Source organism: Podarcis melisellensis (genome assembly GCF_964234715.1).
Source record: "Podarcis melisellensis genome assembly, chromosome: 2".
Classification (NCBI taxonomy): domain Eukaryota; kingdom Metazoa; phylum Chordata; class Lepidosauria; order Squamata; family Lacertidae; genus Podarcis; species Podarcis melisellensis.
In genome coordinates this window covers 11,092,172-11,115,645 of record NC_138529.1, presented here as the reverse complement: position 1 = coordinate 11,115,645, position 23,474 = coordinate 11,092,172, and the positions used below count along the sequence as shown (strand labels likewise).

The 23,474-nt window shown below is 46.8% G+C and overlaps 2 protein-coding genes across 3 annotated transcripts in view; both read right to left on the bottom strand.

Annotated features, from left to right (window-relative positions):
* LOC309362849 (protein mono-ADP-ribosyltransferase TIPARP-like) overlaps positions 1-23,474 on the bottom strand; it is a 197,996-nt gene that overhangs the window by 55,901 nt on the left and 118,621 nt on the right. The window lies entirely within an intron of this gene.
* Positions 14,844-23,474, bottom strand: part of GPR84 (G protein-coupled receptor 84) — a 144,710-nt gene continuing 136,079 nt past the window's right edge. Inside the window, exon 3 of the transcript XR_014165122.1 lies at positions 14,844-14,922. The gene's annotated coding sequence lies outside the window, so the exon portion shown is untranslated. The remainder of the gene's footprint in view (positions 14,923-23,474) is intronic.

The window sequence follows — 23,474 nt, the reverse complement described above, 5'->3', positions numbered from 1 at the left end:
TTAACAAACTAAACACACAGAGATGCCCTTCTTTTTACAAGCTGGTTGCTACTCCGCCTTTCACCAGGAGATGGCAGCCTAATATCCCAAAACAGGTACAGTCCTGGGCAGCCTTAATTTATCATATGGAATAGATCCCCTTTTCCTGCTGAAATCCCCAGCCCTTTGATATAAATGCTTCCTGGGACTCCCTGTATTGTCCAGTTTCTCTCCTCCTTTCAGACTTAGTCCCAAAAGCACATCAGATCAGAGCCGTAAGGGTTCCATAAAGTGTCAACAGACTACCCAGAGATAAGTGGAATACTAGTTTCTATCAGCAGAGGGCAAGCAAAAAAATATAATGTCAGGCTTTCAAGTGTAGCTTTCTCTACTCCCGAAAAGACGAAGAAAGGAAAGAGGCAGGTCAGTTTTTCATGGATTACCAGCTCACCCCGGCAGCAGGGCTCCTGCTGAAATTCAGGCAGAAATTCAACAGGGACAGCTTCCTGATCACTGCATCCCCTCGTTGGAAAATATTTGCCTGCAAATTTCAGTGGGAGAGCATCTACCCTCTGAACGCCCTCGATTTTGGGTGCAAAAATGGCATTGGGGTGCGGAGTTTGTTCCCCCAATTAGCTCAACAACTTTGCAGGTGTCAGATATATGACAACCCTAATCACTCAGTGATAAAGGGGCGAAGGTCGAAGAAAGAAAGGAATAACCTTTCTCACTTTCTTGTGCAGTACCTAGAAAGATCAGGCAGTAATTCAACAGGAAGAGTTGCCACTCCCCACTCTGGGAAAGCTTCATCGGTGAATTCCTGCCTGGCAGCGCATGAGCACTGCAAGAAAATGAAAGAATGTGCCTGTTTATGACAAGTCGCAATTAACTTACGGACTTCTCTGCCGGTGTGCTGGAGGGTTTTGAAAAGGGATTCAATGCATCCAGTAGCTGGAGGAGAGGTGTGGGTACCAGAGGGGGATTGCTGCCTCTGTACTATGTTCATTAGTTTTCCAGGAGCATCTGGAAGCTGCTGCTGGAAGCAGTCTACATGGGCCCATCTAGCCAGCAGGGCTGGTCCTTTGTTCTTCCGTGCCTGCCTGCCCAACTTTATCCTTCACCCCCACTCACCACCCGGATTCCGTGGTAACTTGCCTGCACCTCCTTGGGTAGAGATGCTGCCGGAGGCATGTCTGCAACCTTTACTGCTTTGCAGCTGGGCCTGCCTGCAGGGCTGTGACAGGTACCAGGTGGGTTCCTGGACAATGCCGGGATTCAGTGCTTTGTTCCTTGCCGCTCGGCAACCATTCAGAGCCGTCGGAGATGCTTTATTGCGGCTGAGCACAGGAAGATGTGCCAATACCTGGACAGGAATCGGGGAAAGATGCCTGCCTTTGCCACGCAGCAGCTGTTTTGCCAGAGGGCAGGGAGGTTATGGGGCCCATCATATAGCATCAGGGGCTGTGGGAGGTGGGCAAGAAACACATGTCCCACTGCCAGCAGCTCGCTTCCAGAAAAGAGAAGTGCTGATAATGCCAGACTGGAGGTTGGAAGAGGGTCAAAAGGAAGTACTTCTTTGCATAGCATGTGGGTGGCGCTGTGGTCTAAACCACAGAGCCTAGGACTTGCTGATCAGAAGGTCAGTGGTTTGAATCCCCGTGACGGGGTGAGCTCCCCTTGCTCGGTCCCTGCTCCTGCCAACCTAGCAGTTTGAAAGCACATCAAAGTGCAAGTAGATAAATAGTTACCACTCCGGCGAGAAGGTAAACAGCATTTCCGTGCGCTGCTCTGGTTCGCCAGAAGCAACTTAGTCATGCTGGCCACATGACCCGGAAGCTGTACGCTAGCTCCCTCGGCCAATAAAGTGAGATGAGCGCCACAACCCCAGAGTTGGCTACAACTGGACCTAATGGTCAGGGGTCCCTTTGCCTTTATACCCTCCAACATTTCTCTGATGAAAATAGAGAAGTCCTATTCTATTATTGGGACTCGGGTGGCGCTGTGGTCTAAACCACAGAGCCTAGGGCTTGCCAATCGGAAGGTCAGCGTTTCGAATCCCCGCCATGGGGTGAGCTCCTGTTGTTCGGTCCCTGCTCCTGCCCACCTAGCAGTGCAAAAGCACGTAAAAGTGCAAGTAGATAAATAGGTACCGCTCCGGCGGGAAGGTAAACGACATTTCCGTGCGCTGCTCTGGTTTGCTAGAAGTGGCTTAGTCGTGCTGGCCACATGACCCGGAAGCTGCCTGCGGACAAACGTATATGAGTGCGCAACCCCAGAGTCGTCCACAACTGGACCTAACAGTCAGGGGTACCTTTACCTTTATTCTATTATTATTATTACTATTATTATTATTATTACCCCACCCATTTGACTGGGTTGCCACAGCCACTCTGGGCAGCCTCCAACATATATAAAAACATAATAAAACATTAAAAACTTCCCTATACATTGGTACCTGTATAGGTTACAGACACTTCAGGTTACAGATGCTTCAGGTTACAGACTCTGCTAACACAGAGATAGTACCTCGGGTTAAGAACTTCGCTTCAGAATGAGAACAGAAATCGCGTGGTGGCGGCGAGGCAGCAGCAGCAGCAGGCCCCATTAGCTAAAGTGGTGCTTCAGGTTAAGAACAGTTGCAGGTTAAGAACAGACCTCCGGAATGAATTAAGTACTTAACCTGAGGTACCACTGTACAGGGCTGCCTTCAGATGTCTTTTAAACATTCCAATATTCCTGGCTGCAATATTCCTATAGCCTTACACACCCCAGCTGCAATTTTCTTATAACCCTATGATTTTTTATGATTAATGAAAGCATTTTCCTCTTCTGCGGGAGCAAACTGAAAAGACAACATATACATTTCTCACCCTGTCTTACCAGGAAGCCTTCCTCCCCAATCTTGGATGAATCTGGGTGGGCTATGATGAGGGGGCACTCTGCACATTCTCAGAAGCAGTACCCTTCTTAAACTAACCACCTTTTCCTTAATGCCACAATGTACAATGTGAATCTGCAGTTACAGAACAGGGCAGGAGAGGGTGGAGCTTTAATGACCAGGCAATGGCTTTTTCCCTTCCTTGCCCCACTCTCCAAACCTTGAAGCCCTCAGAATTTCAGAAGGAAGTTGCTTCCATGGCCATTATGTGAATTATTATAATTATTTTAAATGAACTGAGTAGAAGACTATGAGTCATGGGGTTGGGGAGAGTGTGTGTGAATTCAGCAATGCATTGTTTGGTTTTGGTTGTTAGTTTGTTAGTGTTGTTAAGACTATTTTGTGGATTATGAGTGCTGTAAGGCTTTCTGAATTTTATAATATGACGTTTCATGTGGTTGTGCTCTTTAATCTATTTTTAAGTTGTTTTGTTAATAGCGCTTTATAGAAGGTTTTATATAATTTATATTTTATTTATATAATTTCTGTCGCAACTGTGATGTTCTGCAATAGTATCATTTTATTGCATGTAAGCCGCATTGAGTGAAAAGCGACATATAAATACAGTGGTACCTCAGGTTAAGTACTTAATTCGTTCCGGAGGTCTGTTCTTAACCTGAAACTGTTCTTAACCTGAAGCACCACTTTAGCTAATGGGGCCTCCTGTTGCTGCTGCGCCGCCGGAGCACAATTTCTGTTCTTATCCTGAAGCAAAGTTCTTAACCTGAAGCACTATTTCTGGGTTAGCGGAGTCTGTAACCTGAAGCGTCTGTAACCTGAAGCGTATGTAACCCGAGATACCACTGTACAAGATGTTGTGACTGAGCTACTAATGGGCAGCCAGCTTCATATTACCTACATTACAGCGGCATTCTTTGCCACAGCAGCCCAGAAATGGTGTGCTCATTTAAAAGCAACAAGGGCAAACAAAATCTGCTATTGATTGAGCTGAATAAGATTCATGCACGCAGCAATTATGACCTGATAACGGGTGTTTAATTATGAGGTTTTAACTTTGGTTTTAATCACGGTCGATTTTATGAATATCGTTAACGTACACTGTAATGCTTGATAGCTTATTTATGTAGCGTATGTACGGAGAGGATGCTAAGGCCTTTGGCTACGTGCAATAAAGCCACGTCCTTGCTCTTGTAGTAATGATTCAATAAATAAGCCACAGGAAGGTCAGCTAGGAGGAGCTTCTGGGTTGCCCAGAACCTGGGTCGGTCCTTGACATGTTGAAGAACAGGCTCCTACAGCACACCTGAGGGTTCACATGGCAGTTTAGGGTTCACATGGCACACAACACGCCTTAGCATTTGCCGCCTAAGGTGCCTGCTTCCTTCTGCCTAATAGAGGGGCCAGCTCTCTCTAGAACAGGCACCCCCAAACTTGGCCCTCCAGATGTTTTGGGACTACAGTTCCCATCATCCCTGACCACTGGTCCTGCTAGCTAGGGATGATGGGAGTTGTGGTCCCAAAACATCTGGAGGGCTAAGTTTGGAGATGCCTGCTCTAGAACATGGGTAGGCAAACTAAGGCCCGGGGGCCGAATCTGGCCCAATCACCTTCTAAATCTGGCCCACGGACGGTCCGGGAATCAGCGTGTTTTTACATGAGTAGAATGTGTCCTTTTCTCTAAAATGCATCTCTGGGTTATTTGTGGGGCCTACCTGGTGTTTTTACATGAGCATAATGTGTGCTTTTAGGGGACGCGGGTGGTGCTGTGGGTTAAACCACAGAGCCTAGGACTTGCTGATCAGAAGGTCAGCGGTTCGAATCGAATATACTGTACACACCTCCTGCCCCAGGAAATGCCCAGAGGTGACAATTGCTGGGCTCATTGTTAGCCAAGGGAAGCCAAATCTCATCACCAGACTTGTTTCATGCAGCCTCCAGATATGCCAAGGAAGTTCTGTTGTACTTTGGGTGAACTGTATTCTGGGATATGGTGAACTGTATTCTGGGATATGGTGGGAAAGCTTTAAAAGTCAATGCTGCCCCATGCTCTGGGTTCACTAGCTGCTGTTGAACCTGTTGCGCAACAATAAAGGATCTAAGTCTACTGACTGCTGTTTTGCTCCAAATTGCTTGCTTGCTGGAATTTCCTTATTTTACTGACCACATGGACCGGGGGGGGGGGCCTGTACCCCGAGGAGCTGGGCTGTTGAGAAGTTTCTCAACCCGGAATTTTCCTTACCAGTGTGGAACCTCTAATGGAGCTATCTCCCCACTCCCCCCAACAATATTGTTCCTTAGACCGTCCCTGTGGCTGACTTTTTTTTTTAAAAGAAAAGCACATTTCCCATCAAGAATCCTGGGAACTGTAGTTTGTTAAAGGTGCTGGGAACTGCAGCTTTCTCAGGGTTCCGGAAACCATAGTGAGCTCTTTGGAATTCTCAGAGATTTTCATGGTGATCCACTACTGCTTTAAGGGAGGTCTTGGAATAAGTAGATTTGTTGCTGATCTTGGCACTACTCTAGATTGGTTCTGGTTCCCCTAGTACAGGCATGGCCAAACTTGGCCCTCCAGCTGTTTTGGGACTACAACTCCCATCATCCCTAGCTAACAGGACCAGTGGTCAGGGATGGTGGGAATTGTAGTCCCAAGACAGCTGGAGGGCCAAGTTTGGCCATGCCTACTCTAGCAGGTTCCATGGCCAACTGTGCAATCTTTAGGGTATCTAGAAATCTTTGTCATCGGTGCAACACCCATGTAAGCAGTCTGTGTGAGGGCAGTTGAAGTCACCCATTCATTCCTACAAAATTGTCTCTGCTCTGTTCATTCTTGATTATATTCTTCTCAAGATCTCCCTGAGCATTTTGATCAGGGAGGATGATACCATATTCCCAGTGCTAAATTACTCTTGGGGCCTGCTATCATCACCCACAACGATTCCCTTCTGGGATTTCTAACTTGATGGACTCAAGCAGGCGTGGGGGAACCCTTCAAACTCAGAGGCGAAATTGTTAAGCAATATTTTTTTGCCTGCAGTTCTAACTCTCGAGGAGCAGGAGGCGGTGCCTTGCTGGAGATTGAAATGGATAATTTGAGCTCATCCCTCAGTATGCTGCCGGCTTCCTCCAAGCGAGGAAGACTTGAGTTAGTAGTGAACAGAGAAAAGACGAAAGGGCGCTAGCTTAAATGCTTTTTTAAAAAAGGCTTAGTCAAATTCATAGAAGTTAACTCTTTCTAACAGCCATTATTAGTCAAGATGGAGCATCCACACCCAGGTGCAGTATACCCTATATTGCAATATGCTACAGAGTCAGCACCAATTCCACGCCTTCCTTGCAAGCTTCCCAGATGTAACTGGCTGGCCACAACTGGCCACAGAATGTTAGCCTACAACCAATCCAGTTAAGGCAGAGCTTGTTATAGTTTATGGGGAAAGGCTGGTTCTGGCAACAAGGAGAGGGGCCAGCCGCTCACCTGACTTGAAATCGTTCTTGAGAGACAATAGAGTGCGTCTCTGGGTATGATGTCAAACCGCTGTGTTAGCAGTTCTGGAGTGACCTCCCTGGGGCACAATCCTGGGCGGTATCTGTTATAAGAATTTTAAGGTCATATATAAAAAAATTAAATGTTCATAAGTTCATAACTGTATATATAAACCACGTGTCTGAAACCCCACAGATTAGGTCTTGAACAAATTGACCTCAAATATTTCTCTGCAAGGTCAAAGTGGGAAACCTCCCCATTGTCTCTTTCCTCACAAATCCTGTCTTAAGGGCACACTCAAGATATGAACAGGGTGTGAACCTGTGACCTAGATTCTGGAATTACGTAGTTATACTAACAAAAGAGTGGCCAAAACCCAGATAATGCAATCAGGTAACTTGCCGGACAGGAGATAAACAACACACTCAGATTTCTGTTGTAGACCGCCTTTTCTGTGATGTACAGTATGTATGATGTTTCTGGGGGTGGTCTTGAACTCCAAGGCGGGCAATTTAAAATGTCTATATAAGGACTTGTGCTCATGGCTCGGGGTCCTCCTCCTCTCTCCTGCGTGTGGGGGAGCACCCTGTTGCAAATGTTAATAAAGATCAGGCTTACTAGCTGCTTTTCTTCGCAATATTCTCTGGTTGGTCTCTGTTACAGTGGTACCTCGGGTTAAGAACTTAATTCATTCCGGAGGCCCTTCTTAACCTGAAACTGTTCTTAACCTGAGGTACCACTTTAGCTAATAGGGCCTCCTGCTGGCGCCGCACAATTTCTGTTCTCATCCTGAAGCAAAGTTCTTAATCCGAGGTACTATTTCTGGGTTAGCGGAGTCTGTAACCTGAAGCGTCTGTAACCTGTTTCTATTTTACTTCTTATATGTAGGGTTTGGTGTCAGCGTTGCTTGTGCAGGTTCTTTGCTGTTCGCTTGTGTTCCTTTGGTGGTGAGAGAGGTTGGGGTTGGCCTAGGGTGCGGTTGTTCATTTTTGGTTGGCTGTGGTGGTCTTTGTTTTCATGTGTGAGTGGGGCGGGCGGGTGTTTTGGATCAGGTTAGCCATATTGATTTGTATGCTGTTGGTGGATTTTTGTCGTCTTGTTGGGCTGTGTGTCAAAAAGGTGGACGTCCCTATTTTCATCAGAGAAATCTCGGAGGGCATGCTATTGGGCCTGGTGGGCGCAGAAGGCAGGTGGCGCCAGAGAGCCAATGACAGTCAAAGCCAGCTCAATTTTGATTCAGACCCCATTCTCCTCCCCCCTACTGAGTAAAACACAGAGACTGCAGGAATGTCCAAAGTCTGTTTCAGGGGCCTAATTCAGCCTGCCCGTCATTTTAATCCAGCCACTGTGGCAGTTTATGTCCGGGGGTAAAATCCTTAAAAAAACCTCAACAACTTCAATCCTAAAAAAGGCTCAACAACTTTGGTCGGGCCTTTGGCCGGCCCTCACGATGCTTCATTTCATCAAATCTGGCCCTCTTTGAAAAAAGTTTGGACACCACTGGGTCACTGAGGAGGAGAAGGAAGCTGATAGGCATTGCCAGTGGCGTAGCGTGGGTTGTCAGCACCCGGGGCAAGGCAAGTAATTTGCGCCCCCTAACCCGTGGATTTGCGCCCCCTAACCCTAACCCCCAGATGTTGCGCCCGGTGCGGCCGGCCCCCCCTGCACCCCCCACGCTACGCCACTGGGCATTGCCACCCCCTGGAATGGTTGTAAGTTGACTGAGCTTGGCTGATCAGTGCCCCATTCACCCTAATAGGCTGCTCTCCACCGTATTGGTGGGTCTCAATGTACACAGAGGGGAGAGGTGGTTTATTTTTCTTCCAGCCAAGTGGAACCAGGGTGTGTTGTCTTCAAAGAAGTTCATTTGGCTGCATCCTCACTGCCTAACCTGCCTGGATTGCAGCAAATGGAAATATTAAAGATTAAGTAGTTACTTGAAGGTATTAAATAGGCCTAGGACTAAATTAGGATTAAATAAATAAATGTGACAAGAGAATGTTAAGAAAAGTTAAGAAATTTGATTATAATCGGAATACTGTTTTTTTGAATAATGATATTGGAAAACTGCTATATTCAGTTACAAGGAAATTCAGACGGAAGAGATTAGAGGAAATCAAGTAATATGTTTAAGAAGTTGGAAGTTTAATTAATTAATTAACTTTTATTGTCTTTGTGTTGGTGGTTATCATTTGCTATATCTGTTTTATTTCTTTCCCCTCTTTTTTCTTTTTGTTTCATTGATTGTACAGTATGTGTTGTATTTGTATGAAATTTAATAAATATTATTGGGGGGGGGGAATGGATTGAAGCAAATGGAGCACCTGAGCTAGGAGATCTTTGGCAGCCCAAACTTAATACCATCTAATCTTGAGAAACAAAACCTCATTCTCTTCCTTACTGCTACTAAGCAACTGAGCTGCCCTAGATAGTGAAATCTGCCTGTTTTTCAACTTTTGCGGGGGTAAGTTGCCAAGACCCCATTAAATTATGAGGCTGTGATCTGCAACTCACTCAGCCTCTATGTAAATCCAGCACTGATACCTGGCCATCCCAGTCTGATTTGGAAAGAAAGGAGATGAAGATGAGCTGCTGTTTCTATCTGCTCACCCCATAATTCCCTGGATATAGTTTTAGGTGAGGTGTGTGGTAGAGCTGCATGCAGAGAGTTTGGCCCATTCACCTAGACAACAGGTGATCTGTTATGTACTGAAGTTCTCACCCTGGGCCAGCAGGGGGATGCTGTAGATAGTTATGCAAATAAGGGATTGAAAGTGACACTCAGTGATTGGATAGTTTTAGAAAGTTGTTACGGTTACGTTGTACTGAAGCTCTATATAAGCAGGCTGACTGAACCCTTCAGTACAGTTCTGTCCTGGCCTGTGAATAAACAAGAGCTGTTTGAAGAATCGCTGTGTCGTCTGATATGTTCACCCACACCTTAACATGATCGATGCTGCATTTGGGGGGCAGGGGAGATAGAATAAATGTATTAGGGGATACACAGAGTTTTAAAAAAAGTTTGAGAAACATTGGCCAACCAACAGAATCCATAAACACAATGCACCTGCATGTTCTGGGGGACTGGCTGACCCACCAGAGTGGATTTTAAAATGTGGGGGGGGGGGGGGTTGGGTTGTTGTTTTTATTTTGATTATGTATTATCTGGTTTTATATTCTGGTTTCATTTTGTGAACCGCCCTTAGACCTGCGGGTATAGGGCGGTATATACCGTATTTTTTCGTCTATAAGATGCCCCCATGTATAAGATGCCCCCTATTTTTTGGAACTCAGGTTTAAGAAAATGTGTATAAGACTCCCCATAATTTTTGACATTATTTTAAAGGGGAAAAACCTAGTCTTATACATGGAAAAGTACGTATTTGGGGGTGGGTGAGTGAGAGCTGGGTATTTAAATGGTGGCAAGGAGAACTATGTTTGGCATCTTGAGTTACTTACAGGTTACTGTTGTACAGCTACTGTAAGAAAACGCTTATCTATATTTTTTCTGCCTCTCAATAGTGAACACTACTATGGACTCTGCCTCTGCCGTCTCCTCCTAATCTTCTTTTGGAAACCTTTCTTCCCCTCCAATGTCAATACTTTGAAGGCTGTGTGCTCCTTCTTTCCTATGTAAGATTGTCAGAACTGGCCTCTGTTAGATGGATGCTTTAAACAAAGGCTTGATCTGCGGCAATTAGCCGGTGATAAAGTTTATCTCCCTTACAGTTAAAAAGCCTCGCCTGTTACTTTCGGCAAATCAAGCTGCTATTCAAGCCACAGCGACAGTGAAAGTTGGCAGCCTCATTCCAGTGTGGGAGCACATATTTAATCAATTCAAGCTTGTGGAGAGGGACAAATCACAGTGCTCTTGTCCCTTGCAGCAAGGCTACCTCTCCATCGCCACTGCCCTGTCTGCCAATCTTTACATGGGAATGGGATATTGCCTTATTGTGATTGAAAGAGACTTGTGGGAGTATCTTGCGCAGAAAAAATGCAGTTGTGGCTTGCTTTGATGGATTTATTATTTATTAAACATTTTACATCGCCCTTCAACAACCACACTTAGGACAGTTTACAAATTAAAGCAGCGCAGTAAAACAATCATAAAATCTCTGCAATAAAAACCACAAAGGGGGAAAATGTATACAAAGGAAATGGATTGTGCAAACAGTCCTTATTGTATACAGCTAGCAGTCTGGTGTAGCTCATTGAAGCTGCCAGATTTCCCCTTCTAGTATGGCTTCTCTGAATAATGAGCAGAAATTCTCCAGGAGAGGTTTTCCCCAGGTGTGATAGAAAAGCTCACTCCGCAGATAAAAGGCAGAGGAGCCCTGACAGGGGAAAAAGTTGGCAGCCTTTTCATGTAGCCAAGTTGAAAGAACCTCATTCAGAACATCTGACTACTAAATCCTCACTCCAAACATCATCATCACCACCATGTGGGGTGCTTTCAAATGACCTGGTTGTTTTTGTTGTTTAGTCGTTTAGTCGTGTCCGACTCTTTGTGACCCCCCTGGACCAGAGCACGCCAGGCACTCCTGTCTCCTACTGCCTCCCACAGTTTGGCCAAACTCATGCTGGTAGCTTCAAGAACACTGTCCAACCATCTTGTCCTCTGCCGTCCCCTTCTCCTTGTGCCCTCCATCTTTCCCAACATCAGGGTCTTTTTCAGGGAGTCTTCTCTTCTCATGAGGTGGCCAAAGTATTGGAGCCTCAGCTTCCAGTGAGCACTCAGGGCTGATTTCCTTCAGAATGGATAGGTTTGATCTTCCTGCTGTCCATGGGTCTCTCAAGAGTCTCCTCTAGTACCATAATTCAAAAGCATCAATTCTTCGGTGATCAGCCTTCTTTATGGTCCAGCTCTCACTTCCATACATCACTACTGGGAAAACCATAGCTTTAACTATACGTACCCTTGTTGGCAAGGTGATGTCTCTGCTTTTTAAGATGCTGTCTAGGTTTGTCATTGCTTTTCTCCCAAGAAGCAGGCGTCTTTTAATTTCGTGATGCTGTCACTATCTGCAGTGATCATGGAGCCCAAGAAATTAAATCTCTCACTGCCTCCATTTCTTCCCCTTCTATTTGCCAGGAGGTGATGGGCCCAGTGGCTATGATCTTCGTTTTTTTGATGTTGAGCTTCAGCCCCTATTTTGTGCTCTCCTCTTTCACCCTCATTAAAAGGTTCTTTAATTCCTCCTCACTTTCTGCCAGCAAGGTTGTGTCATCTGCATATCTGAGGCTGTTGATATTTCTTCCGGCAATCTTAATTCCAGCTTGGGATTCATCCAGCCCAGCCTTTCGCATGACCTGGTTATTGAGCCCTTAGACAGGGCTGCCTTCAGATGTTTTCTAAAAGTCAGATAGTTATATCTTTAAGAGAAGCTTGATTTGCAGAAGTGGCCAAGACCTTTTGTGGCATCCAGCTGCATTTGATAAACTGCTAATTGCCAATTACTGCTGGAGGCTGCAATCAGGAAGTGAATGGTGGGCAGGTGGGCATGAGGCTGCCAACTTGCCTTAGCTGTTAGGTATGGGTCTGGCCAGTGCTTGCTTGGGAACCCTGTGTGTGTTGGCCTTGAGTTCCACAATGGGAGAATGGTGGGATATAAAATGCAGATAAGTAAGTAATTGCATGCAACTCCATGTTAATGCCTAGATCCATAAAAGACTGCAGACTCACAAGCCGCTGGGTTGTTGCTGGTTTTGTATTTCCAGAGGGATCACATATCGTTCTTTTACTGCTATGCTCCTTGTAACTGAATGCCTTATCATCCTGGTCTATTTGGTAATCTAATTATCTAGCCTCGCTCATTTATCTTTCTGCTGAAAATCCACAGACCTGACCATAACGGCAGAAACAACATGACCTGTCTCCTTTTCTTTCTGCCTGTCTTCCTTTCTAAAAAATAATAATATTATTTGTTCGCCGTCCTCTCCCCTCCCAGAACAAAGTCTGCTTGGAATCATGCATAAAGTCAAAGTGAGATCCCAGTTGTGAGCATATGGGGCAAATAGGTCAAGGGTACAGGAACCCTTCCTGCCCATTGCTTATATCTCTACAACCTACACCGTAAGCTTTTTCTCAGCTGGGCTTATTGCTGTGGTTGCAGCCAGTGGCGTAGCGTGGGTTGTCAGCACCTGGGGCAAGGCAAGTAATTTGTGCCCCCTAACCCGTGGATTTGCGCCCCCTAACCCTAACCCCCAGATGTTGCGCCCGGTGCGGCCGGCCCCCCCTGCACCCCCCATGCTACGCCACTGGTTGCAGCCCTTTTGAGGGACTTGCTGAGTAAAAGCAAGCCCTAGATGAATGTTGGCATCGTCTTTATATTCCACTCCACCTCAAGAAACTCAAGGTGATGTCCATGGTTTTCCCTTCTTCATTTTATCCTCACAGTACCCGAGTGAGGTATGTTAGGCTGAGAGACTGGCCCAAGGTCTCTGACTGAACTTCATGGCCGAGCCAGAATTTGAACCCAGGTCTCCCAGGCCCAACACCCTTAACCACTACACAACACTACCCACATGTTTCTTTTGGTTTTAAAATCAGACCACTCCCCCCTTTCCTTAATGCATGATTTGAGGCAGATTTGGATGAAACATATAGGTCTGACCTGTTTTTCTGAGCCAAAATGATCAAGATTGAAAAGCTTGCATCCAACATTTTTGATGTGACTAGGAGGTATATAGAAGGTAATATAGAGGGGCACAGCCACTCTGCAGATTTAAATGGATGAAGGTGCCAACTGATGGGAGCTGCCTTCCTCTCTAATCAGCTTTTTGTGACAACTTGAACAAGCACTTATTCGGGGCACTTCCAGACTGTCACTGTTTTCAGGTGGGTTTCAATCAAATACTGGCAAATTCAGGCTGCACAGTTATAGCAGATTTGGAGCTCTTGCACAACAAACCAGTGTACAACCCCATCATATTTTTTTGTAGCTAGGGAAGTAACAGGAAAATGCACTGGAAAGTATGGGGTAACATTTGCTTAACAAAACCTTGTCTAACCTCCCTGCAAACAAATTGGAATAAATGCTCGGTAAATAGCTGACCCATAGCTTTGCAAACTTTGTGCAAACAAATCAGGATGAATGCTCAATAAACAGGTCGTCTGGAAGCGACCTCAATCAATGGGAGGGTTGTGCTGAAGTCATCCGTTATTTTAATAGTTTCTTCTTGGGCTGCCTCATTGATTTCTTCCTCCAGCTCACATTTGTCATCAGAGTTTTGATCAGGTGACAAATACCATATTACCTTTTTGGGCTTGGATATTTTCAGCCACAGTGGTTCTTCTTTGAACTCCCCCTGATCTCTGGCAGCCAGGGCAATCCCATCTCAATACGTCCTTTTGCCTGCAGATTTCATTTCCAGGTATAACTGTATCACACTGATTTTCACTCTTCCTCTGGGCATCAAACATGCCTGCAATACCTGTGCTCTCTTTAATAAGAAACAATTCCAATACTCCTATCTGGCATTCACATATAAACACCTTCTTATTAGCTTCTTGTACCAAATGTCCTCTTCTTGCCCACCTTCATCTGTGACTCTCTATAAAACAGCTGCCACCGCTTGCTTCAGTCCGCCACTTGCCAAGTTCCAGCACCTGATCTGCACTGTGAGGGTCTGAAAGACTGACACCATCTGTCCCTAAGGGATGAGTCTTCCTGAACTGGATGCTCCTCAGCTTTCCACCAGGATTCAGCTTAAAAGCTGCTCTGTGTGCTTTTGCATGTTACGTGCCAGCAAGTAGTTCAGAAGGAGCCCATCTGTTTTGTACAGGCTCAGGTTGTCCCGAAATACCCTCTAGTGTTTAGCCAAGGTCTGGTCTGTGAATGCAACAGAATGAGGTTGTACAGGGGACTGTGCTATATCAGACTGCAGATGGGGAGGGGGTGTGCCTTTAGGAATGCTCCCCGCTGTTAAAAACCTTCCAGAAACAGGAAACCACCAGCACATTAGCAGTAAATTTAGACATGGGACTTGGCCTCTGCCCATAACGGATGGGGGACCTGTGGCTTCTATATTGTGCCTCTCATTGAACCACTGGTCATACTGGCCAGCCAGCGGCTGATGGGATCTGGGGTCCAAGAAGATCTAGAGTAGTCTAGCCAAACTTGGCCCTCCAGCTGTTTTGGGACTACAATTCCCATCTTCCCTGACCACTGGTCCTGTTAGCTAGGGAAGATGGGAGTTGTAGTCCCAAAACAGCTGGAGGGCCAAGTTTGGCCAACACTGACCTAGAGGGTCGGAGGTCCCTCCCACCCCTTTAGATAGTTTGAATTAAGGCAAACAATGTCCATTACTAAGATTGTCAGATGCAAAAGTGGAAAGGGCTTTGATATCCCGCCTTTCACTCCCTTTAAGGAGTCTCAAAGCGGCTAACATTCTCCTTTCCCTTCCTCCCCCACAACAAACACTCTGTGAGGTGAGTGGGGCTGTGTGACTAGCCCAAGGTCACCCAGCAGCTGCATGTGGAGGAGCGGGGAAGCGAACCCGGTTCCCCAGATTACGAGTCCACCGCTCTTAACCACTACACCACACTGGCTCTCCAGACAAACTTTCTCTCCATTGTAGGTGCTCGTTTATCTTTGCAGGTAATGTGGGGGGGAGGGCGGGGGTATTAAGTATGTGATTTCTTGCGCCCCCCCCCCCAATGTGGCACTGGCTACTTTTAACACCTCTGCATTCTGAACATATAGACCAGCGGTCAGCAAGCTTTTTCAGCGGGGGGCCGGTCCTATATTTTTGTGGGGGGCCGGACTATATATTTTTTTTGGGGGGGGGAAATGAACAAATTCCTATGCCCCACAAATAACCCACAGATGTATTTTAAGTAAAAGGGCACATTCTACTCATGTAAAAACACACTGATTCCTGGACCGTTCGAGGGCTGGATTTAGAAGGCCATTGGGCAGGATCCGGCCCCCGGGCCTCAGTTTGCCTACCCATGATCCAGACCCAGCCTGTTAAGTGTGGATCCACCCAGCACACATACAACTGGCCCTTTTCTGGCCAGTCTCTTTCCCCCTCCTTGGAAGCTGGTTGACTGCTGTCAGCATAACCTAGAAGGGAGTGGGGAGCATAGAAGGGAAAATATTGCAGTTAATGCAATGAGCTTCTGCATTGCCCTGACTCTTTAGGCTCGCACTGACGCTGCTGGGTCCGAGTCTGTCATTTGGATTATCAGGGATCAGCCGAAGAAGCATACCTGACATCCTTCTCCCAACCCCCACATGCCTCTGGAATTAAGTTAAATCTTCCCTTGCCAGACTAGTTTAGCATTTTGCTTAAGGTAGCCAAACACCTAAGGCTGCCTTTGTGTGAGCCCACAGCCGAGTACCTTAAAGCCAGGCCGTGCAGACTGCAAGCCCTCCCTGCCACTCAATCCCATGACTTCAACTGATTTTTTAAATATTTTTTTACCTTATGTTTTCCAGATGTCCCTTGTTTCCAAGAGCTCACCACAATAAAGCAGTGAATCTCTGAAGACCCATCCAGACAGCAGCTTCCTGTGCTGAGTGTAGGATATGGGCAGTTTCCTGTGCTGAGTGTGGGATGCGCCCAACAAAAGCAAGGTATTTTTCTTCACTTTCCTCCTCCCACCCTCACCCGGCCATCCTCACACAGTGCAATCTTTGTACATGCGGTACAACCCATCGTGGCCTGTGCTGACAATCTATGAATTGTGCGGGCTGAAACCCCCTGGACCTGGGGTAAGGGGTTTTGCTGGTGTGCTAAATCACCCCTGCCTAAGACGATGGTTCGGAAAAGTCGAAAGCATTTTGGAAAAAAGATTGCTTCCTGTTGTTGGTATATGATGAACTCCTATATCCAGTACGCTGTTTATTGCGTTGTTGCAAAAGCTGCTTGATAGAAAACATGCTTCTCTCAAATCACCTTCCGCTCTCTTGGAAAGACTATTGTTGGTCTCTGGTAGTAGCCTTAAAAACCACAACACTTCTTATATTTTTTTCCAGAGATTTTTTAATCTGTGATTCTTGCATTGCAGGGAATTAGACTAGATGACTCTCAAGGTCCCTTCCATCTATGCAATTTCTTTCTTTCTTTCTTTCTTTCTTTCTTTCTTTCTTTCTTTCTTTCTTTCTTTCTTTCTTTCTTTCTTTCTTTCTTTCTTTCTTTCTTTCTTTCTTTCTTTCTTTCTTCCTTCCTTCCTTCCTTCCTTCCTTCCTTCCTTCCTTCCTTCCTTCCTTCCTTCCTTCCTTCCTTCCTTCCTTTCTTTCTTTCTTTCTTTCTTTTTCCCATAACAGATTAACGATGTAGGGTAGGGAACGTGCTGTTCTCTGGATGTTGTTGGACTCTTAACTTAGACCCAGCTAGCATAATCAAAGGGACGTGGGTGGCGCTGTGGGTTAAACCACAGAGCCTAGGACTTGCCGATTAGAAGGTCAGTGGTTCGAATCCCCGCGACGGGGTGAGCTCCTGTTGCTCGGTCCCTGCTCCTGCCAAGCTAGCAGTTCGAAAGCACGTCAAAGTGCAAGTAGATAAATAGGTACTGCTCCGGCAGGAAGGTAAACGGCGTTTCCATGCGCTGCTCTGGTTCGCCAGAAGTGGCTTAGTCATGCTGGCCACATGACCTGGAAGCTGTACGCCGGCTCCCTCGGCCAATAAAGCGAGATGAGCACCGCAACCCCAGAGTCGGCAACGACTGGACCTAACGGTCAGGGGTTCCTTTACCTTTACCTTAGCATAACCAATGGTTAGGGATGATGGGAGTTGGAGTCCAGCGATGGCTAGAGCACCATTTCCCACGCCAGCTCTAGACCATCATCCATACAATGAGTAACATATATCTTTAGGCTGAACACAGATGACCAGCCCTGAGGGATGGGGATCCAACAGTTCAGAGAGTTGATGATGCTAGGGCATGAACCAAAAGCACTTCTTAAAGCTAAGCAGCAGGTCTAGATCTGGTCAGTGTCTGGATGTGAGGCTGCTTGTGTACACTGCCTTCAGTTCAAAGGGGAAAAAGGCTGGGACATAAATGAAACAAAACGGACAGTATCTACATTCCACTCACACGTTTAGGAGAATTTTATCATACCACTGGCTGGGTGCAGCTGTGTAGTAAAATGAAATTCTCCACAGCACATGGTCAGTATATTAGCTCCACATGTGGTTGTATGTCCTTCATGGTATGCTTTCACCCAGTGGCGTAGCGTGGAGGGTGCAGGGGGGGGCCGGCCGCACCGGGCACAACATCTGGGGGTTAGGTTTAGGGGGCACAAATCCACGGATTAGGGGGCACAAATTACTTGCCTTGCCCCGGGTGCTGACAACCCACGCTACGCCACTGCTTTCACCTGGTAAATATTTGTTTTTATTCATTCTTAGCAACCCGTCTGTGGAGCTAGGATATTCATTAGCCCTGAATTTTCCTGCACTTTTGAAACCTGGTTAAGTCATCGGTGGCTAGCCCCTTCTCAGCTTTGAACAAAACCAGTCACCCTCTTGCTTGGGGAAGAGAGAAGATGATATAGATTGTGGTCCAGCACTGGATCACAGGCCAGTTTCTAGTGACCCACCCAGGATGGTCAGGTGAAAAGAGGATGAGGCTCCTTCATCTTAAACACTTGTCTAAAAGTCAGGATTTCAGCAGGTGCCCTTCACAGAGTTGCTGTGAGGGGAAAAGATGTGTGTATTTTATTGGAGGGGAGAAATTGTTTGTGTTGCCTTGAGGTCTTTGGAGGAGCAGTGGGACACAAAAATAGACTCAAACTTGGCAATAATAATAATAATAATAATAATAATAATAATAATAATAGACAGAATCTTTTTTTTTAAAAAAAAAAGCTTAAAGGCTAGATGGCTATTATCTGCAATGTGCCTATGGCATGCCCATGTCCACTTTGCTGTCATTTTGGTGGCTACTGTGAAGATGTGCCTGTTTGCTCAGCCTTTTAATGTTTTCACTGTGTGGCTCTGCTTTAGCCCTTCACTTTTAATCTGTCGTTCCTTTGCCTGCTGCTGGTGTTTTAAAGAATTGTGGCTACCAACCCTGATTGTTGTATACAACCTGTCGGAGGCAGTTTACTTCTGAATAACAGTTGCTGGAAACCACAGGTGAGAAGGGTGCTGTTGCACCCAGGTCCTGTGCTTCCAGCAGACCTCTGGTTGGCCAAAGTATAGTGATGTAAATAACTATGGACTGAGAGGAGAGAAAATAACTACAGATTCAGACCCTGATTTTTTTTGTGTGTGTGTGTGTTTCAGAGGCACAGCTTCAGCAGCCACTATTAAGCTAATGAGGGTGCTGCGTCGGGGGACTCTTAAGCTCGCGCTGCAAGTGCATGAGGATGTAACAGGATTTGTGAGGATAGTCTAGAGATGACTTAATGGGTGCTGGGTAATTATTAGGTTCATTACTAGGAACGCTATTTCCATTTGCCACTTAATGGAGCCGGTGCATAATCTACCTCTTATACGAACCCATACTCCCGGTCAAAACCATTTATTTTCAAATGGTATGAAGGGAACAGTGTTATTTTCAGTAGCTACCCACCCCTACCCCCCACCCACAAAAAAGCCTTTGCAGCAGTTCAGCCTTCATAATTTCCAGTGGGGAAAGGCTCCCCATCTGAAATCTTGCCAGTCAATCATAGGAGCCAACTCCTAAGGGCTGAGGTCCCTTGCCCCCCCCCCCAATAAAATATTTGAGGTGCTCAGGCCTCCCCTTAAAGTTGATGGGTATTGCCATTCAAATGACGTGTGCATGCCACGTCATGTGATCGATTATGCGGGGCAGGGCTTATCTGACACCCCCCCCCAATATTTTATTCAAGTTGGCACCCCTGAACTCAATATAGATCAGCCTTCGCCACCTGGGTACAAAGCTGGTACTAACCAGGTACAATGGTACCTCGGGTTAGGAACTTAATTCGTTCTGGAGGTCCGTTCTTAATCTGAAACTGTTCTTAACCTGAAGCACCACTTTAGCTAATGGGGCCTCCTGCTGCCGCCAGAGCACGCGTTCACTTCCAAATCACTGCTTTCCCACACTTTTCCTTTCCTCGGTCTGGCTTTTCTTGTACCAGAGATACTCTGAAAAGGAGAGTGTTTGAGAAAATCAGGAATGAGTGTAGAGAAAGTGAGGGAAAGCCATGATTTGGAGTAGAATGCCATATGAGCAATGGAGGTACAGTGGTACCTCGGGTTAAGTACTTAATTCGTTTTGGAGGTCCGTTCTTAACCTGAAACTGTTCTTAACCTGAAGCACCACTTTAGCTAATGGGGCTTCCTGCTGCTGCTGCACCGCCGGAGCAGGATTTCTGTTCTCATCCTGAAGCAAGGTACTATTTCTGGGTTAGCGGAGTCTGTAACCTGAAGCGTATGTAACCCGAGGCAACACTGTACAGCAATTCCTATTGGGCTCATACAGCATTGGGCCGGTGTGTAGGGGAAGCTGTGCCGGCTGGGACTGATGGGAGTTGTAGCGCCAACCACTTGGGGGGCACACCCAGTTTAGCAAAGGGTGGCATAGACCACAGAGCATTAAGTAGACATCTAGGACCCTGGGATGTTGCACATTGGGCAAGGTACAGCGCCAGCCCAAGACATTTTGGCACTTGGGGGGGGGGGAAGGCTCAAAACGACACCCCCCTCCCCACCAGGGAAGAAGGGGGTGAGGGAAGATTTACATCAGAAAGGAACCTTGGCGGGGTTTGGTGGGTGGGAGAAAGATGATTTGCAGCCCCTGAACATCTCGCTGCCTGAGGTCCTCTTATCAGGCCAGCCCTGATAAGGTATGCCGTGCACCCCTAGGAGACCCTCTCCCGGTATATTGGGAGAATGGGGGTGTCCTTTCCCCCTCCTCATTTTTTTGCTTAACGCTCGCTCGCTCGCCCCTTCCTCCTTTCGCGCACTCCCCCCTCCCCAATTCCAGAGGTCTCCGCGCAAATCGATTCTTGGCTCTCTCTCTCTCTCCCCCCTCCGCCTCTTTCCCCTCTTTTAACAGATTTACGGCTCGGCTGCTCCTATTGGCTGGCTAGGCTGACAGCTCTGATTTAGGGCCCCCGCTGATTGGCTGGCTCTTGACAGGGTTATTGATGGACGCCGCGCTATTGGCCGGTCCCTGCGTTTCGCAGGGAGGACGGGCGCGGGAGGGGGAAAAGTAATTTATGAGCCGGGCTTGGCGGAGGGAGCGGCGGGCTGCAGCTGCAGCGTGGAATGTCTCCCCAGGGGCTCAGGCGGTGGCTCCTCCCCGCCTCCGCTTTCTCTTTCTTTCACTTTCCCTCGCTGCTGCGCTTCGCCTTTCTCTTGCCCCGGTCGGGAGAAAGTGGTGTCATTCCGAAGCCCCCAAACCTGCCCACAGCCCCCAGCAGCAGCGGCGTAGCGTGGGGGGTGCAGGGGGGGGGCTGGCCGCAACATTTGGGGGTTAGGGTTAGGGGGCGCAAATCCACGGGTTAGGGGGCGCAAATTACTTGCCTTGCCCCGGGTGCTGACAACCCACGCTACGCCACTGCCCAGCAGCGCTGCTTTAACAAAAGACAAGACCTGCCTGCCTCCTCGCTTTCCCTCCCTCCCACCCAGAAGGGTCGCTGGCCGCCGAACCGGTGGATTCCGTCACAGTGGGTTCCCTTTCAGCGCGATGTCAAAATCCGCTGCGTGTTGGGAATTGTAGCTCCGCGAGGGGTAAACTATAGTTCCCAGGATTCTGGACGGAGGCAGTGAGTGAGGTTTCCTTTTTAAAAAATGTCTGGTGTGTGAACAGACGAAGAAGGCACCCGCCTTCTGTGGGTTCTTCTCTCCCTTTCACACGTTCGAAGATTTGATCCCTGACATTTTGACATCGCTCATTGCTAGCCGGGTGCTAGGCAGCCACCCAGGGCGCAGGCCTGGGGGGGGGGTGCGTTATTGACCTTTGAGGGGCACAGTTTTATACTGTTAGGTTTTTGTTGTGTTTTATACATTTCTGATAATATTTTCATTTTATATTTTGAAGAATTTTAGCATTTCTACAAAGACTTGCTTTTTTGAAGTTAGCCAATTTTGGGGGGGGGGGATCAAGTACAGTGGTATCTTGGGTTAAGTACTTGATTTGTTCTGGAGGTCCATTCTTAATCTGAAACTGTTCTTAACCTGAAGCACCACTTTAGCTAATGGGGCCTCCCTCTGCCGCTGCACGATTTCTGTTCTCATCCTGGAGCAAAGTTCTTAAACCGAGGTACTATTTCTGGGTTAGCGGAGTCTGTAACCTGAAGCATCTGTAACCAGAAGTGTATGTAACCCGAGCTACCACTGTAGTTAGTTCTGCCAAGGCACTAAATAGCCTGGCACCGGTTCTGGTACAGTGGTGCAGCAATAACCCAAGCCATACTGTTCAATGAAGGAGGAATCCCTGTGTAGCTGTGAATTGCACAATGAGATACATATGGTTATTGATTCTGGGAGTAGTTTTCAGAGCATCTCCTTGTGCTCCTGCTTGACCGGGAAGCTGGAAATGTTGCAAGCAGCTAGGCCCCTTCATTACCCATCCATATAAAGAACACCATCTATGAGGTGATTCCTCCCCCCCCCCCCATGGGACAGGTCAGGAATGGTCCAGGATTAAGGCAAACATTAGATCTGAGCTTTTCTTATGCAATCCATGCAGTGGCATACCTTGGGGTCTCACATTTTAGTGCTGCCCTGTGTGACACCAAAACCTGGTGCCTCTCATGCCTTTTGTTTTCCATCCTGCATCATAGCTGTGGTGCCCTATTGGCTCAGCGCCCAGTGCCTGTGATCTGTGGCACAGGTCTTAGACTGGAATCCTATTCCCTTTGAACCCCGTGGGAGTTACTTCTGAGTACACAGTTGCTTCTGTGTAGACCTTATAGGGTTGTTTTACTACAGAATATTCCCCATTTAGATTAGTGGATGTTCATTCTGAGTAAACATGGTTCAGATTGCACTATTAATGTGAGAAGGGTCCCTTCCAGACGGCCTGTTTTCATTCTGATTTGCTTGCACAAAGCTTTTGCAGAGGTTAGATAAAGTCCAGTCCTTATTGAACATTTGTTCTTATTTGTTTCTTCAGAGTTATACAACAATCAGCATTCATCCTGATTTGCTTGAGGGGTGTTATTCGGCTTCCTGTTAATCATGTGCTCATTCCATACTTTAAAATGCATTTCCCTGTCACTTTCCTAACCACAACAAGTCCATTTCTTTTTTTAAAGTGGATATATTTTCTACTGCAAGAGAATAGTTCAATCCGCTTCAATTAGGCAAACCTAAAGACCATCTGGTGGGGCCTGGACAGCTCATTGGGAATTCATTTATCTATGTTCTCCGATGTATTCAATTTGGATTATAAGTATGGGTAAGCCAAAAAAAAACCTGAATCTGCTTCCATATTTAAATTAGCTTTAGAGTTTAATACTCATCTTGCTCAGATAATCACCAGGCAGGGAAAGGTGGCATAATATCTGACACTGTATAAGGCATATCCGCTATGCACTCACCACCCATCTCTGAAATGGGAATGAAACATTTGCATTGGCTACAGTGCATGTTCTATTTTGCAACGACTCCTTTCCACTTCTGCTCTTCATCAGCAAACCTCATGGGATGTGATTCAGACCAATGGTGCCATGCCTATTTGGAAGCACATCCCTCTGTGAGTTCAATATGGCTTACTCCCACCCAGGTAAATACGAATAGAGCTGCAGTCTACTCAGAAGGAAGTCCCATTGATTTCATTGGACTTAGGTTGTGTTCACAATTCTCACACGTTATCCGAAACCAGCTTCACACCCAGTGGAGTCCTTAAGCCGTTTCTAATTTGTGTCTAGCTGAGGCGTGAACACCTGTTAGGGCAAAGGAATGGGAGCCCAGCTGACGTGATCAGCTAGCTAGCAGAGAAAGAGCTGTGCGGCCTCCCTCCCCTGCAACCTCTCAACTTCACTGTGCAGTAATGTTGTTAACACACCCTTACTTCCATCTGGGTGGGCTTCAGATTGCAGATTTAAACTACAACCCTTGTCACCCAAGTGGAGAACTTCTCTATGCTTGAGAACTGCATCTGTTTATGAGCAGCCTTCTAGGGTATGGCCAGCAGCAAAAGAGGGTGGTGTTCCAGTTCTGGATTACCCAGCAAGCAGACTAAGC